The sequence below is a fragment of the Streptopelia decaocto genome (assembly GCF_964273445.1).
Source record: "Streptopelia decaocto genome assembly, chromosome: 9".
NCBI lineage: Eukaryota > Metazoa > Chordata > Aves > Columbiformes > Columbidae > Streptopelia > Streptopelia decaocto.
Genome location: NC_138664.1, coordinates 21,062,941 through 21,072,965, shown reverse-complemented (window position 1 = coordinate 21,072,965; position 10,025 = coordinate 21,062,941).

Here is a 10,025-nt window from a genome sequence, read left to right as displayed (position 1 = left end):
TAGAAAAAGAACAAAAGAGTGGGATGCATGTGATGGAGAGAAGGGATATGGAGATCTGTCCAAAATCCATGGGAGGGAGAGGCACGTGACAGCACTTTCGGGTACTGGCGATGAGTGTGCACATTTCTCTAGCCCTGTAATCTCCACAGAGCAGGTTGGTTTTGCCCGTGTTTGCTCTAAGGCTCTGCTTTAAGCACCAGTGGGATTTCTGTGGGCAAGTCAGGACACCTCAAGGTACATCTCTGCAGGTGGAAACAAAGACGGGCGAATGCTTTCTTGATACCAGTTTTGCATTTCTGAGAAGTATCTGCCCTTGAGATCTGTTACCAGGTGGGAATCGAGCCACACATGACTTGTTGGGTTGACATGGAGCTGGTTTCCCCCAGTCGGTTCCTCTGTTCCATCTGGGATGGTTTTGTGGATCATCTTGTCCAAGGAAGGTCACGCATCTCTGCTCCATTATCTCAGGAAGGTAAATGTCTTCTCTCCACAATCTCTCCTTCATCACGGGCTCTGGAGATGATGTTCCTCACAGTCCTCAACAGTGCTCTATCACTTGGGTTTTCTCCTGCAACTGTCCCAAAATGCTTTCTCACATCCTGCCTTGTCCACGCAAGAAGGTTATACTGGGAGGAAAAAACATGAATTTAAATGGAAGGATATTATTTTCCACAGCTCACTGCAAAAAGCATTAGATGTGGTGGCTCAGCTCCCCCCTTTCTCGTCTTGGCTTTGACTTTGGCCAGTTCCTCTCTGTCCTTCGGATCTGCTGATACTCCAGATCTGACATGGACTTTGCCCAGAAATGGAAGGTCCGTAGCTCTGACTACCCCCATTCAGAAAACCATGAGAAAACCCATTTTGTGTTTTTTCCAGGGCTCACCCAGCACCATTCTCTGTGAGTCTCACCGGCATTTGCTTCCACTTCCAGCTCAAGAACCTCCCGCGTTTCGCAGCTGATCCGATACGCAAACACACGCCTCTGGGAGATCGCCTTTCTCTTAACCGCAACGTATTTTCTTTAGATACCCAAGGTTTACTTAATGGCTTTTCATTTGTGTGTGTGTTTGTAATAACCTTTTTTAAGATTATAAAGAGTTTTAAACGCTGTTAGCTTCCAGTTTTCTTTTACATAGCGCTTTTTTTTAAGGGCAGGTGCGTTGAGAAGTGAACACCAAGACGTGCTTGAAATGCTGAAACTAAGAAATGCTTAAAACTCTGGAAAACATCAGTTGCATTCAGTGAGTATAATAAAGCTAATCCTGAAAACAATAGGTATTTTTTGTTCTGAGCTAGAAACTTACTTTTTAAAGGAAAAAATGTGTTTATCCACATGTATTAAGTGATAAATTACTTCCTACTGACTGTGGCCAGAGACTTAGCCAGAGTTATCCCGTCTCCCCTGCAATGTCCCATAAATTGCGATAATCAGAGGAGGTTTGAGGGACCTCTGGAGGTCTCGTCCCACCAGGAGTGTGTGAAGGTCTCCAAGGATGGAGGTCCCAGTTCTCTGTCCGGTTTCCAGCAGCTCCACCACTCTCCATGTGATTTTTTTCCCTTGGATCTGACTGGAATTTCAGCCCTTTTCCCAAGGGGCTGTTGGTTGTTCCCCAGCCACAGGACCTCTCCATCACAAATTAAAAAAAACCATCATTTTCAACTGTTAAATGTTAATAAAGGATTTTTAGCCTTAGTTAAATACTAAAATAGTTTTTAACGTTCCACCACCAAGATTTTTTTTACATATATTGGATCCAAGTTTTCCAGCCAAATCTATAACATGAACTCAGCACGTCTTCCAAAGAGATGCCCTTGTAACCTTTTAATCTGTAACACGGGCAAATTTTTCAGATTTTTCTTTTTTTGAGAAAATAAACCAAGGCAATAGGCCCAGTGGTCCCTGGGATTTGGAGGTAAGCCTTTTTTGTGTATATTAAGAAAAGAAGTCCATATCCAACTGCTCAGTTCAAGGCAATGAACCTAAGGCAATATACCTACAGGTGGCAACTTCCATGGAAAAGCAGTATTTCCTCACTGAGCAACAGCTCATATCTAAGCACCTACAATGGAGGAGTAACCCAAAAATGTGCGCATTTAATTAAACTTTAATCAAATTTTACCTTATTTAGTCCTCGTCAGCATTTTGATGTGCTCAGGACACAAGTGCAAGGGCTGGTTCAGGAACAGGGTAGTCCTGACTTGTGGTCAGTGATTTGTCCTGGAGTTGTTTTCTTACGGAAATGAGCCATTAGGCAATTAGGCCGGGTGGTGATTCCCATTCCTAAAGGTCTCAGGGCTTTGTCTGTGAAGCCCTTATCGCAACTGGTCTTAGAATCATAGAATCATTTGGGTTGGAAAAGCCCCTCAAGGTCATCGAGTCCAGCTGTTACCCCAGCCCTGTCCCTGCCCCGTGTCCTGAGAACCTCATCTCCATCTGTCCAACCCTCCGGGGATGGTGACTCCAGCACTGCCCTGGGCAACCTGTTCCAACGCCCAGAAACCCTTTCCGGGAAGAAATCACTCATGATATCCAATCTAAATCTCCTGTGGCGCAATTTGAGGCCATTTCCTCTCATCTTTCATTCCTCCAAGAATGAGGATAAAAACTAAGAGGTTTCTGTTGAGTGTCGTAGCCCCACAGACAGAGCAGTGAACTTCTGCAGAGGTGATGGGTTCCCACCATCTGGCCAGGGACCCGGAGTGCGTTTCTCCAGATGGAGGTGACTCTGGGGGTGACAGCTGCTTCCCAAAGCCACAGACATCTCCTGGGCAGCACAAGGGCCACATGATCACACCCTTGTGCTGCAACATCTCGGGAAGGAAAACCGATCCCAGGGATCTGCTTCCACGCAGGTCCCACTACCTGCTCTTCACTCCTGTTTTTTGGAAGTGGTCCTCTGGCACAGAAACTGTATTTCCTCATGGTGTGGGTTTGGGAAGCAAAAGCACTGGCTGCAGGTGACTGCCAGGGAGGCGGGTGAAGGCATGAAGCTTCCTGCAACGCGGGGATGCCTCATCAGGCTGTCCATCAACCCATTGGCGCCCCACCGAGCCAAGCACGCGGAAGCAGCGCTCGATGTGTTGACTTTGGCCAAGGATGGCACCCGCGGCTCAGCTGGTCTGCATTAGCAGGACCTGTTCCCAAGGTCAGGCGCTGGGATGAACCGCTTGGCATCCACCTGCACCAGCATGGCCACCCTGCAGCACAGGGACCTTCTGGTCCCTGGCAGGGAGGAGGTGGCAGCTGCTTGGTCTTCCCAGAGCTGGGTAGCCATGATGCTTCTTGCTTGGGGGAGCAGGACATGACCCAGCTCAGGCTGAAATGGGGGCCATTGTGGAGAGAGCAGAGCTGACAGCCTCTCCCAGCCATCTGCAACATTCAGGTTCTTCTGTCAGAGCCCTGCTAAGCTCACGCGTTCCCTGCAGCTTTCTCTCCCAGAAGGCCATACGCAAGTCACGACCACTGCTGCTGGTGCTGAGAACTCACAGTAACCTGAAGGTCAATAACAACAAGATGTAAGTTGTTTCTCCATGCAGAACAGCTCTGTCCCACCTCCAGAGAGGCAGCATGAAGCACCATGGTCCAGACCTCTGTGCCTTGTGGAAACGGCCAGAAAAGCTTGTTGCAGGAAGATTTCCAGCACTTGCTATCAGTATCTGTGATTTCCAAGCTGGAAACACCCAACAGGCAGTAGCGTGGTCTGAGGCCTTGTCATGAGCCCGAGGCACCAGTCCCTGAGGCCAGCAGGTCACAGAATCGCAGGCTGGTTGGGGTTGAAGGGACCTCTGCAGATCCCCCAGCCCAACCCCTGCTCACGCGGGGTCACAGAGCAGGTCACACAGGATCCCAGGCGGGTTCGAATGTTCCAGAGAAGGAGACTCCACACCCGCTCTGGGCAGCCTGGGCCAGGCTCTGGCACCCTCAGAGTAAAGAAGTTTCTCCTCATGGTCAGATGGAACCTCCTGTGTTTCAGTCTGTGCCCGTTGCCCCTCACCCTGTCATTGAGGTCTCCCATGAGACCCTCTCAGATCACACCCTGTTTGCGTTCTGGCAGGGCTGGCAGATCTCCTGAGAAACCCCAGCACAACCCATGTGAGCTCAGCCCACCACTGGTGGTGGACAGAAGGCTGTCTTTGCTCTCTTTGCCAGCAGAGAAGGGAAAGACCCTGCAGACGACAGCAGGTACCCACCTCACCAAGAGAGCAGGAGGGGGACCATATTGTCACCTATAGACCCTTGAGCAACCACCCCAGTCCTCAGCAGGACGCCAAGGAAAGCCAAAGGAGAAAGGGCACATGTTGGCACAAGCCACCATCCTCCTCTTGCCCATGGAAACTCCTGGATGAGCAGCATGGAGATTGGGTCCCCCAGAGAGCTTCAGGAGTTCCCACTTGGTACTATGGTTCCGAGGAGGATGGATGGAGTGTGTCAACCAAAATGAAGCCCAGGAGATGAAGCCCACCAGATAAGGTGTGCTTGGGCTGCCGTGCCTCGAGTGTGGGAAGGGGAAAGCTGTGGATTCCTGCAGCAGGACAAACACCCTGGAGACTCCAAACCATCTGCATCAGAGAGGAAAAGCTGGGATGTCTTCTGTGAGAGTGCCCCGGACCAAGGGAGCAGAACATTTTGGGTGTATTTGGAGATACTTCTTGCTTTTTTGAGGTGTGGGTGTTCTCCTGCTTTCCCTGTCTCAGGAGCCTGGGTTGCTGCAGCTGTTTCTTTCTTCTTGGTCATAGAATCATAAAATGTGCTGAGTTGGAAGGGGACCCACAAGGATCATTGAGTCCAACTGATCTCCTGCCCAGCCTGCTCAACTGCTCTACAGTCCATGCTGGGCTGAGATTGGCAACTCCAGCAGTGGCCATCCAGGCAGCCCAACGTGCTCCGTGCCTCCCGAGCTGGTGTCTCAGTGCCATCTGCTGTCTGCCCCAACACCATCGTAGGTTGTGGTGATGCTCCCACCCATCGCAGCCCTCAGCCTCACTTGCAAAAAAGAGCTGGACCAGGTAGCCCACTGTCAAGCCTGGGTGGACCTCCCTGCCCTGGTGAAGAGCTGCATGTGTCATCGCTGTGTCATCAGCTAAGGCTGTGATAAATTTTCTTCTCTTTTAGTTAAATGAGTCATACCAGGAGCTATGCCTGGGCAGAGGCACCCAGAAGAGGGACTTCTCCAGCCTCGGGGGTTTCCCAGGCTCAGCTGAACCAAGCCAAGACTGGCCAGAGTCAGTGCTGGTGATGGTCCCACCACAGTCAGGCTGGGCTGTGGACACCCCCCTCCTCAGCAAACCCGCTTATATTCAGCGTATTTTTGCTAAAAATGCTATAGCTGACCAAAAAAATTAGAAAGGTTTTCCTCTTATTAACTTAGTGCGGAGATTCTTTGACTAAAGCACTTCAAGGAGGAGAGGAAGATGCAGGACAACATCTGCGCATGTTTTCTGCGCTGTCCCAAGCTGCAGCCTCCCGTTCAGCTGCTGCTTGGGAAAGTGTCCTGGTTTCATGTGCTCAGGTCTCGGATGCCACCTCCTGGCTTTCCCACCGAACTGTGCGTCTCCACAATGTGCCGTGACCCAACAGAGCCGGAGCACCTTCCCCATCACACCACAGAAAGATAACAAAGCCGTGCGAAGCCTTTACGGGTTCAGAGCAGCTTTTGTTCTTTGAGAATCTGACCCCATCCCACGTATTTTTGGATCAGAATGGAGGTAACTCCGGTAACTAATAACCCTCCTGTCACTCACTCGCTGTTACATTAAAGGCTTTTGTGCAGGATCCATGTGAGCTCAGCAGCACCTGGACCCCCGAAAGCCCCCCTGGGCTGTGATCGATCACTTTGGTCCACGTCTGGATACCTCTCCCTTTTCACCAGCAGATATTGTGCAGGTTGTATTAGTATTTTTTCCCTACAAACTTATATGACCCCCTGTGTGTATTAACATCACCTTGTCTCTCTGTGCTCGCTGTTTGGGAATGCTCTTTCCAAGTCCCTCCAGACTTCTTGTTCGGTTGGTGAATAACTGAAGTGGGTGGTTGGCAGGGGGATGGCAAAGGTGTTTTTGGAGCTGTCAGTGTGGCAATACCCAAGCCTGGCAGGTGAGCACAACCCCTGCGAGGGGGCACTGTGCAGTAAGGAAATGAACAATAACGTACCTGCAGCGTGCTCTCTCCTCCCTGCTGCCTCTCCGTCATTTCCCAGCTCTTTCTGCCTTTCCAGTGATGTTCCTGGCCTGGCTAAGCAGAACCTGCCAGCCAAACCGGCCTGGTCCAGAGCTGTGCTACCAAGTCCATGCTTGGCCACTCATTTTATTTGGCCACAAGCCACGGCTGGGCGGGGGCTCCACAGAGCTGGGACGGTGATGCTCCCCAGCGCAGCAGACTTGCTCCTCAACCCCACGGGGCTGGTCCACGCACATTTGCCAGGAAAATCCCAGCAACAGGACGTGAGCTGCAGCTTCTTGGAAGTCAGCTGGGAGCGGCAGCTGCTTGAGACAGAAATTTCGGTGGTTTCTGGAGTCATCTGAGACGTGGTTCACAGAATCACAGAATGTGAGGGGTTGGAAGGGCCCTGGAACGCTCATGCAGTGCAATCCCCCATGGAGCAGGAACACCCAGATGAGGTTACACAGGAAGGTGTCCAGGCGGGTTGGAATGTCTGCACAGAAGGAGACTCCACAACCCCCCTGGGCAGCCTGGGCCAGGCTCTGCCACCCTCACCCCAAACAAGTTGCTTCTCAGATTTCAGTGGAACCTCCTGTGTTCCAGTTTGCACCCACTGCCCCTTGTCCTGTCCCTGGTTGTCACCAGCAGAGCCTGGCTCCATCCTCCTGACACTCCCCCTTTCCATCTTGATCCCCAGGAATGAGTCCCCCCTCAGTGTCCTCTTGTCCAGCTCCAGAGCCCCAGCTCCCTCAGCCTTTCCTCACACGGGAGATGCTCCACTCCCTGCAGCATCTTGGTGGCTGCGCTGGACTCTCTGCAGCAGTTCCCTGTCCTGCTGGAACTGAGGGGCCACAGCTGGACACAAGATTCCAGGTGTGGTCTCCCCAGGGCAGAGCAGAGGGGCAGGAGAACCTCTCTGACCTACTGACCACCCCCTTCTAACCCACCCCAGGTCCCATTGGCTTCCTGGCCACAAGGGCCCAGTGCTGGCTCATGGTCACCCTGCTGTCCCCAGGACCCCCAGGTCCCTTTCCCCTATGCTGCTCTCCAACAGGTCATTCCCCAGCTTATACTGGAACCTGGTTGTGGCTGTTAGTATCTGCCAAAGGTGCCAACAACTGGGACGACATCAGTGGTCAGAGCAGCTGGGTAGAGTTTAACTGGAGGAAGGAGGCCACCAAAAATAAAAAACAAGAAGATATGGGATGGTTTTTTAAGGTGTACGGTATGGGAATTAGTAGTGTCATGATTTTCAAGGTGGTACTTGAAATCTTAATAGTGATTTTTGCAAGTCTTTCTGTTGGCTGAAAAAAGTGATGATATAAGTAACAAACTTGTGCTGTTATGGAGGTTGTATCTTGCCATATCCTTCTTTAAAGGTGAGAGATTTTTTAAAAGTCTCAAAAAAGAGGCTTAGTATTCATTACCAAAAGTATTGGTGATGAAAGAAGAAAACAATCTTATTATTTTGTAGGTGACTTGCTTAAATTGGTAACTGCTACATAAAACTCAAACAGAACATTCAATATTAAACTTGGGTTTCTAAGAATGTTTTGCTGGCTATTCTGGCAGTGGAGGTGGCAGACTAGGAAACCAACTGATAATTTATCCTACAAGACAGTATGTATTCAGTTGTTCAGAGTGATAGTTTCACTCTCATCTTCAGAGGTTGTTTCTGATGAATGATATATTGAAGTTTTTGTCTATGTAAAATTCCAGCTATTTCTAAATATTACCCTTTACAGAGCGGCTGAAATTCAATCTTAGACTAGATATTCACACCTCTAATGATGATGGCGATGAACATACAGTTTTTGGGAAGCTCCAATGCCATGATGTGAGTGTTTTCTGTCCGTGTAACTCTTCATGCAGAAGGCCAGGCTGGAGCTGCAGCGATGGGGTGACGTTGATTGCATCACCCTGATTCCACGGGCAATGGCATTTGGGGAACAGCTGGCAGCTGTACAGTTGTACCTTTGCGTGTTTTTCACTTGTCCTTTAACAATGAAATCCAAGGTGGGCAAGCAGGACTGAAGGCAGAGCTCAGGTGTGGAGACACCCCTGCTTCTGTCCTTGGAGACCCATGAGAATTGTCCTCCATCCAGAGGACAAAGTGGTCTTCAACCACGCAAGCCTGCAGCGCGAGCGAGGAGGGCTGCCTCGGGAGAGGAGCCGCTGGCCGCGGCTGCGCTGCCCGTGCGCACCAGCAGATGGAAGTTGCTGGGGTTTGCGGGAACCATTTTGATGCTTTGCAGAAGCCGGCTGAAGCCTCATCGGCGTTCGCCACAGAAACAGGCTGAAGGATCACGCAACCTGCGTGACCGAGCCGCGTCTGGGTACCCTTGGCCATCTGCAAGGGTGCGCAGGACCATGAGGAGAGCGTCGGCTCTCCCGACCTCGGGGACAGGAGCTCTGCGGTCCCTCGTGACCAGCGGGTCCCTGGATGGGTGACCATGGGTGTTAGATGACCTGTCCCCCTGCACGGCAGTTTGTCCAGCACAGTTGTGCCGAGAGGCCTTTTTGCTTCAGATTCCAAAGCGCTCGTTCCTGCAGCACCTGGACCACACGGCATGGTGGAGCATGGCATTTTCAGGAGAAAATGCTCCGGAAGCTCCCAGATTGATTTATTTATTGTCCCACCTTCAAAAAGAGGGAAAGAAGAAGGGGAGCGCTCACTCTGGCTGGTGGGGGGGACGCCTGGGGACCCTCGGAGCAGACGTGACCTACTTTAGCTCTGAGTCGAGCCGTGTTGCGCGGGTCCCAGTGTAAAAGCTTAATAGAGCCGGGCATAAATTATTCATTGCCTGGCCATGTTAATGCATGTGCTAAAGGCTTTTCTTTTTTTTTAATATACAAAAAAATCTCCTCTATAATTTAAAGCCTTGCACGCTCCCATCGCCAGGCCCCAGCTACTCTCCGGGGTGCTCGCGCTTCGGTGAGCAGAGCTGTGAGATGCGGATGGAGCCGGCAGGTGCTGGGATGCGGGACGGAGCTGGGATGTGGGATGGAGCTGGGATATGGGATGGAGATGGGATACAGGATGGAGATGGGATGTGGGATGGAGATGGGATGTGGGATGCAGACAGGATGCAGGACGGAGCTGGCATGTGGGATGGAGACGGGATGGAGGCAGGAGCTGGGATGCAAGATGGAGATGGGATGCGGGATGGAGATGGGATGCAGGATGGAGATGGGATATGGGATGGAGATGGGATGGAGGCAGGAGCTGGGATGCAGGATGCAGATGGGATGCGGGATGGAGATGGGATACAGGATGGAGATGGGATGTGGGATTCAGACAGGATGCAGATGGAGCTGGAATGCAGATGGGATGCAGGCAGGAGCTGGTATGCCGGCAGGAGATGGGATGCAGGATGCAAATGGGATAGAGGCAGGAGCTGGGATGCAGGATGGAGCTGGGATGCAGGCAGGAGCTGAAATGCGGGATGCAGATGGGATAGAGGCAGGAGCTGGGATGCAGGATGCAGATGGGATAGAGGCAGGAGCTGGATGCTGGATACAGATGGGATGCAGGCAGGAGCTGGGATGCAGGTAGGAGACAGGATGCAGGATGCAGATGGGATAGAGGCAGGAGCTGGGATGCAGGATGGAGCTGGGATGCAGGCAGGAGCTGAGATGCAGGATGCAGATGGGATAGAGGCAGGAGCTGGGATGCAGGATGGAGCTGGGATGCAGGCAGGAGCTGAGATGCAGGATGCAGATGGGATAGAGGCAGGAGCTGGGATGCAGGATGCAGATGGGATGCAGGCAGGAGCTGGGATGCAGATGGGATGCAGGCAGGAGCTTTGCAGCCCGTGGGTGGGGGTCCCGTGGGGCAGGGGCTGGCAGCGTTGCTCCAGCTGGG